This window comes from Carlito syrichta, unplaced genomic scaffold (genome assembly GCF_000164805.1).
Source record: "Carlito syrichta isolate Samal-C Ts95f unplaced genomic scaffold, Tarsius_syrichta-2.0.1 Scaffold315763, whole genome shotgun sequence".
NCBI classification, from domain to species: Eukaryota; Metazoa; Chordata; class Mammalia; order Primates; family Tarsiidae; genus Carlito; species Carlito syrichta.
Genome location: NW_007259859.1, coordinates 201,667 through 210,844, shown reverse-complemented (window position 1 = coordinate 210,844; position 9,178 = coordinate 201,667).

Sequence of the window (9,178 nt, the reverse complement as noted above, 5' to 3'; positions counted from 1 at the left end):
GCCACTGCACTCCAGTCTGGGTGACAGAGTGAGACTCCAACTCAAAAAAAAAAAAAAAAGAATGACTCTTGTAGCTGAGCCCCACCGCCAGCAAGGAGACACCAACTGCCACCATTTTCTCTGTCCCAGGATGGTCAGAGACCTACACTGGTCCACCTATCTCTGTTCAGCCTCCAACCTGAGACTCAGAGGCAATCTCCGCACTCCCCTGAGATGACCATCACTAGCCCAGAAAGGAAACTTCAGGAGCAGACATGGAGAGACAGATGCCCCACCCCTATGCTAAACGAGGCACAGATACTTCTGTTCCCAGTGGGAGACTTGAAGCAGCCTGTAGCAGCAGCAGCAGATTCACCCTGCTCCTCCAGCAGTCCATGGAGTGTTTGACCCATGCTGAGAGTAACAGATCGGCCTGTGATGAGAGCACCAGAGATTCAGAGAACTCCTGCAAGGCATCAACTGAGAAGACTAACTCCTAGATATATAGTAATTTACTTACACAAAGTAGATATAAAATAAATATACTAAAGGCAGCAAGAGAGAATGATCAGGGTACCTACTGGGGAAGACCAGCTAAAATAGCACCAGATTTATCTACAGGAACACTACAAGCTAGAAGAGACTGGAGTCCTATATTCAAAGTTCTCAAGATAAATAATTCTAACCAATAATTTCCTACCCAGCTAAGCTAAGCTTCACCAGTTACAGAGAATTAAAATCCTTCCAAGACATTCAATTCCCTGAGAGTTTATGCCACATCCAGACCATCTCTACAAGAAAAGCTTAAGATAGTATTAAGCACAGAAGAAAGAAAGAAAGAAAAAACAACAGCCATATTCTTCCCAAAAATGCAGGGAAAGATTAAAAACACACACATATATCAACCCCAAATTAAAAGAAAACTGACAAGCAAATAAATAAACTACAAAAAAAAAAACTCTATATGAATCTCATGACATGTATAAACTCTCTCAATAATTAGCCTGAATGTGAATGGACTAAATGCACTACTAAAAAGATATAGAATGGCAAACTGGATAAGAAAAACATGACACAACAATATGCTGTTTCCAGGAGACTCATCTCACCAGAATGGATACTCACAGACTCGAAGTTAGAGAATGGAAAACAAATTTTCAGGTAAACAGAACATAAAAGAAAGCAGGAGTTGTGATCTTGAGATCAGAAAGATATTCTTTAAGATATCAAAAATTTAAAAAGACACAGATGGTCAGTACATAATGATAAAAGGTTCAATCCATCAGCAAGAAATATCCATCCTAAACACATATGCACCCAAAGTAGGAGCACCAACAACTATATGGTAGCTTCTAGGTAAACTAAAAAAAGATATTGACTCTAAGACTATTGTAACTGGGGATGTAACTACCCCAGTGTCAATCCTAGATAGATCATTGAGGCAAAAAAATCAACAAGGAAATTTGGAACCTCAACTTGACACTTGACCAACTGAACTTAAAAGATACGTACAGAATATTCTGCCCAACAACCATGAAATATACACTCTACTCATCACCACATGGAATATACTCAAAGATTGAACACATCCTCGACTATAAGTCAAGCATAAACAAATTACATAAGATCAAAATACTGCCGTGCACCTTCTCAGACAACAGTGGAAAAAAATAAATATCAACACCAATCAAGCTACCTCAAAATCCACAAAAACATGGACAGTAGACAGCATGATACTGAAGAACTAATGGGTAAACACAGAAATTAAAGCAAAAATTAAAAGGTTTCTGGAAAAAATTGGAAAAAAGACATATCTTACCAAAACCACTGGGATGCTACAAAAGCAATACTGAGAGCGGAATTCATTTCTTTACAAACACACATAAAGAAAATGGAAAGACTGCAAGTTAACAGACTAACATATCACCTCAGGGAGCTGTAAGACAAGATGACCAAAACCCTAACTTCGGCAGAAGAATCCAGATCACCGAAGTAAAAACCAAATGTAGCCATAGAAGACAAGAATATTACGGAAAAAAATCAATGAAACAAAAAGCTGGTTCTTTGAAAGGATAAATAAGATTGATGGACCTCTAGCCAGATTCACCATGAAAAAGAGTGAAAAAGCCGAAACAACACAATCAGAAATACAAAGGATCAAATCACGATGGTCCCTGAAGAAATACAAAGAATTATCAGAGATTACTATGCACACCTGTGTGGAAACAAACTCGAAAACCCAAATGAAATGGAAGACTTTCTGACATCTCACAATTTCCAAAGGTTGAAACAAGAAGAAATTGAGACAGTAAGTCGACCAATAACAATGCAGGAAATTGGCTCCAACATAAGAAAATGACCTACAAAAAAAATCCTGGACCAGACGGTTTTCTAGCAGAGTTCTACAAAACATACAAGGAGAACCTTATAACAATCTTATTGAAAGTATTCCAAGCAATCAAGAAAAATGGAACTCTCTCCAAATCATTTTATGAACCTAACATCACACTGATATCCAAACCAGGTAAAGATACAAAAAAGAAAGAGAACTACCGGGCCATATCCCTGTTGAATGTAAATACAAAAATACTCAACAAGATTCTAGCAATTTGAATCCAACAACACATCTCAAAAATTATCAAGAGTCAACATTGTTAAAATGTCCATCCTACCCAAGGTAATCAACAGATTTAATGCAATTTTCATTAAATTATCAACATTATTCTCTTCAGACCTGGAAACGACAATACAGAAATTCATGTGGTCAAATAAATGACCACAAATAGCCAAAACAATTCTCAGCAACAGAAACAAAGTGGGAGGTATCACACTTCCAGACTTTAAACTTTATTATAAAGCTACAATAATCAAAACAGCCTGGTATTGGTACAAGAACACGCATATAGGTCAATGAAACAGAACAGAGATTCTGGAAGCAAAATCTCAATTTCTCAACCAACTCATCTTTGACAGAGCCTCTACTAACAACCATTGAGGAGAAGAGAACTTATTCAGTAAATGGTCCTGGGAAAACTAACTGACCACATGCAGAAGATTAAAACAAGACCCCCTACCTATCAACGTATACAAAAATCAACTCTAAATGGATCAAAGACGTAAACATAATACCTCAAACTATGAGAAACTTAGAAAATGCAGGAGACATCTTTGTGGAAATTGGAACAAGTAACCAATTCCTGATCAAAACCCCAAATGCCCATGCCATAAGAGATAAGACAGACAAGTGGGGGCTCATCAAACTGTAAAGCATCTGCAAAGCCACAGAAACCATCAAGAGAGCAGGGGGATAGCCCACAGAATGGGATAAAATATTTGCCAACTGTATATCTGACAAAGGCGTAACATCTAGGATTTTTAAGGAACTCAAATGTGCTGAAAAGAAAAAAATAAACAGCCCCATTAAAAAGTGGGCAAAATATATGAATGGATACTTCTCAAAAGAAGATATACAAGCAGTCAACAGATACATGAAAAAAAACTCGGCCTTACTAATCATCAAAGACATGCAAATTAAATCCACACTGAGATACCACCAAACTCCAGTGAGGATGGACATAATCAATAACTCAAAAAAGAGCAGATGCTAGAAAGGATGTGGGGAAACGGGAACACTTCTACACTGCTGGAGGGAGTGTAAACTATTACAACCTCTGTGGAAAACAGTGTGGTGATTCCTGAAAAATCTAAAAGTTGACCTTCCATATGACCCAGCAGTCCTCCTTCTGGAAATATATTTGGAGAAAATAAAATAACTCTATGAAAAATATACCTGCACATGCATGTTTATTGCAGAATTATTTACAAAAGCCAAAACATGGAACTAACCATATTGCACATCTAAAGTGTACTAGATAAAAAAAGATGGTACATATATGATGGAATATTGTGTAGCCATAAAGAAGAACAAAATTATGAACCACACAGCAACTTTGATGGATTTAGAGTCTATAATACTCAGTGATCTATCACAAGAACAAAGAACCACATGTTGTCACTCATAAGTGGACCCTGAACAACTATCATAAAACTATAAGAAAGGGATTGGCAGTAGTGGGAAACTGTCAGGGGAGGTGGAGGGGCACAATTCATCAATAAAGGTACATGATCTTAAACCAAGTGAAGTGGGGACCAAGGTGAGCCCCAAACTTTACCTGTACAATGACCATTTGCATATTTAATCCTGAATTGTATCCCACATCTTTAAAACAGAAATTTAAAAAGTCTCCAAAAGAATTGACAACAAAAATAAAAAGATAACTGAGATTGCATCAAATTATAAATTTTCTGCATAGCAATGGAAGGACTCAACCAAATGAAGAGACAGCCTATAAGATAGAAGAAAGTATCTGCATACTATACATCTGATGAGGGATCAATGTTTAAAATATATACGGAACTCAAACAATGCAATAGCAAAAACAAAAACAAAATAACCATGTTTAAAAATAGTCAAAGTCCTGAATATACATTTCTTCAAAGAAGACCTACAAATGTTCAAAAAGCAAATGTAAAGGAACTCAACACCACTAATTATCAGAGAATGCTAGTCAAAATTGCAATCATATATCACCCTACACCTGCTAAAATGGCTATTAACAAAAAGATAAATGATAAGTATTAGTGAGAATGTGAAAAAATGGGAATTATTGTATATAGCTGATGGGAATGCAGATTATGCAAAACAGTATGAAAGTTTCTCAAACAATTAAATATAGATCTACCATATGACCCAACAATACTACATCTGGTATATATATTTATGTGACTTCTGGATATATATTTCATTAGGAAGGCAATCCTGCCATTTGCAACAAGGATTAGCTTAACAAGTGTTTCACTGAGTAAAGTAAACCAGACATAGAAAGATAAATACTGCACTATCTCACTTACATGTGGAATCTAAAAAAATTGAACCTATAAAAACAGAGGGTATAATGGTGTTTTCCAGGTAATGAGAGGGTAGAAGAAATGGTGAGATATTGGTCAGACATTGCAAAATTTTAGTTACACAGGGTGAATAAGTTCTGGAGATCTAATATACAGCAAGGAGACTATAGTTCATAATACCATATACTATATAAACTGTATATATGCTATATACAGTATACACTACATACTGTATAACTATATAAGTAAACACTATATACTGTACTTGAAATTTGTTCAGAGATTAGATCTTGTGTTGTCTTTCACACATAAAAATAACTGTGAGACGTCAAATATACTAATGTGCTTTATTGTGGGAATTATTTCACAATGTCTACATATATCAAAACATCCTAAAGACTCCAAAATACATGTATTTTGTATTCATTATTTATTCCTCAAAAAGCTGGAAAGAAATTAAAATTATGTTCTGCTCCTAAAAGTTGAAATGTTCAACCCACAACTTCTTTATAAAACTAAGTTCACAATAATATCTTCATGCTTTTAAGTATTATCTATAATATATTTTCTATGTGCTCATAGTTTTCAAATTTATACCTACAGTCTACTTGGAAAGCTTGTTCTCCTTTTCATCTCCACTCCAGCTATATTGCTCTCTGCATTTTTCAAATATGTCAAACACTCCAAATTTAGTGCCCTCGCACTTAATTTTGTTTCAGCCTTAATTGGTTTCCCCCAAATAGCTGCATGTATTTCTTCTTCACATGTGAGTGAAGCCTTTTCCTAATTAATCTTATACAATAGCAACAACCTCTCATTCACCATCCTTTATGCCCTCCACTGTGCTTTAGATTATGCATAGCTATACTTAACCCAGTATATATTTATTTGTTTGTTGTCTAACTTCCCACTAGAATGTAAGCTCCTAGATAGACAAAAAGTTGTCTGTTCTCTTTAGTACTATATCCTCCATTCCTGGAAGTATTTCTAACACATTATGGGCACTGAAGCAATAGTATGTATGCTGAATGAGTAATTGGATAAATAAATCCCAGTCATTGTACTATCCCTCAGAATGTTTTCTCACAGACAACTGGCTTTTTGACTAGAGGCTAGACTAGGCTCCTCTAGTTATTTATAAAGAAAATATTTTAAGTATCTTTTTATATATCCTCTAAAAGTCATCATCAGACAGTCACTGAGGAATATAAGTAATAGTATATTAGTCTGCCAAAAACTGAACCCTTAGTAGGCTGTAATCCATGAAATTTACAGAGAAGCTGTATATTTGTATATATTTTTAGTGGTTAATGATTGGTTTACAGACAAAAGAATTTTGCACCAATAGAATTACAACTTGGAAATATATTTTTATTTATTTATTTTTTTGTTTTCTTAAAGACTCATCCTTAGTTGCTTTCTTTCAGTGAATGAAAATGTTTGATGCACGAGAAGCATTTCTAAGCAAAAGTATACAATATGTTAGGAGAATATCTTTCTTTCCCTGTTGGGCCCTTATATCTCTATAGAGGTATCCAGCTGTAGAAGGCAGATAGAATAAGACTTTCTTTCAAATGCATCATACACTTGGAAAAGAGGATGTTAGAAATTAACTCACTATTGCAGAAGAAAATGAGATTAAAAGTGTTTTTACTACCTCACAATTACATCTAAAATCATTGGCAATCTAGGGTCATGACTAATAAAGCTAAAATATCTGGTAGGCTTGACATTTAAAAAAATCCTGTCACAATTTTCTTCATATTTTATTGTTGTTATAGATTACATTTTGTGTTGTTTGCAATGCTGCTCAAAAGGAGATATTTTTGGTTTAGGTTTATAGCCAAAACAGAAATCATGTCATTAGCTAGCTTCTAGATCTCCATGGCATGAACATATTCTTCAAGTAAAATACAATAGCTCTTTTGTAATACCTTGTATTCCATCCATCTAGCATCAAACACTGTGAAATTAGCAGGTCAAGTAAAACTTCTAATTAAACACACAGGTTAAATACATAGATCTGGAGTCTGGGTTTAAGAGCTAAAACTGCCTTAGAGTCACAAAGCATATAGAATTACAAATTTAAGGCAAGCATACTTAAAATGTGTACTGCATACACAGAGTTCTATGCAGCAGCAGTAGCTATGACCCTATTCTACCACAAGTGCATGCATCAAGAAATTACATCATAAACACACCCAGGAGAAATTTTCACTGGCTAATAATGAAAGATGTGTAACTCAGAGAGCATTTATCATTTATATTGCAGCACAACATATATATCTCAATATTGAGACTTTAAAGTTCTGTTTATGGAAATAGAAAGCATTTCTGGAGTTCACATTGCTCTTGAAACCAGCTGCAAATAACCCCTCAGGCAATTCTCCATTACTGCCTAAAGCAGTAGCGTTGAATTTAGTTTAATCCCACTCAAACACTGTGATTATCTACTACAAGAAACACCAAATTATTACGTGCAAAATACTACGATTTGTTCAACTGTGTTTAGCTCTGGAGTAGAGCTATTCCCTCTGGAGCTGCTAACCTCAAGTATGCTGTGTCAATTCTCTTTCCAGGGTCTAATTCCCCCCCCCCGACCAAATAAAAATTATCAAAACTTGGTTTATAACAATGCATTTTTCTTTCACTTTTTTCACAGATTCCATACAATGATCAACCAATAATTTTATAGCTAATCATACTAAAAAATATTTTAAAATATAGGTGGTGAAGGGAGTGCTCTGCTTCAAACTTTTCTAGAATGATGAAGATTAAAAATAAAAATATTGATGTACACTGAAGCGAACAGAAGGACTTGAGTTGCAAGTCACTTTCCAACTTGCTCCTTTAGTAATTTTGAAAAGAAAGGTTGAATTTATCACAAGAGAAATTTTATGCTACAATGATTTTCTTTAATACATTATCAAAATTTTAGTAGCAATTTCAAACATTTAAATACTGCTGAGGTTTGAATATAGTTTGTGTGTCCCCACCAAATCTCATATTAAAATTTGATCCTCAGTGTAGTAGTGTTGGAAGGTGGGACCTAACGGGGGGTGTGTTTGGGTCATGGGGGCATATTACTCATGAATGAATGCCTTGGTGCTGTTCTTGAGGTAATGAAGTCCTTCCTGGTGGGATAAAGTTAGTTCTTGTGAGATTGGATTCGTTCCTGAGATTATACATTGTTATAAAGCTGAGACACCACTCAGGTTTGGTCTCTTTTCCCTTGCTTTCCTTTTGACCTTTTTTGCCATGTTTTGCCAAAGCCTCACTAAAAACCAAGCAGATCCCAGTGTCATGCTTTTTGTACAGCCTGCAGAGCCATTAACCCAAAAACATTTATTATTTATAAAACCCAGCCTCAGATATTACTTCATAGCAGCACAAAATGAGCTAAGACTAACACCAATGGATTTTTTTTCCACTTTGTGAAGAATTCCTGCCTACCTAGCTTAACATTTTCCCATCTTTTCCTAACATCCTCAGTTAATTTACACTTAACAAGATTACTTCCATAGTATTCACATAGTAGTTGTCAAATTAATAAAAATGAAAACAATCTGCCCGAACTTTGCCAAGGCCTCTTATTTTTTCCAGCAACCATCCCACCTCTTCACTCTTTTTGCAGTGATACTCTTCACAATGCTTTCTTTACTTGTTGTCTCTATGTCTTCAAAGGCTTTGTTTTGCACTTAAAAATAAATCTCCATTCCCTGTTTTGTCCTGTAAGCCCGTATATGCTCTGGTCCCTGTCTACCTTCTGGTTTCTTTTTATACCAAAATGTCTTCTATTTAACTATGCTCTAGACATAAAAACTTCTTTCTGTCCCTTGGAACATGAAGTTCAGTCCTACCTTAGGCCTCTGGATTTGTAACACCTTTTATATGCCTCATTCCTCAAATCAAGAGTAGAGACAGAGGGTGTTTGCCTAGTTGCTTTATTAAAGGATGGACTTAGAATATTACATATATAATATGTAATATTGCACTGGAAGAGGTAAGATTATGAAGATATAAATAAATTTATGACTGTACAACTATTGGAGTTACCTAGAGTCTTGAAAAATAGTACTTTAACCCGATGTATTCTATTTTGAATAGAGATTTAAGACCATGGTAGCAGGTTAAGGAGGGGAAAACATTCAAGAAAAAGCTTTCACCATCTCTAATCCAACATCAGAATTGCCATGTGCTGGACAAATATCTTCCTTTACCTGGGGCTGATGGAAGGGCCCTTGGGACATTTCTATTTGCTTTCTTTTCTCCCTCCTTTATGCTTTCTTCC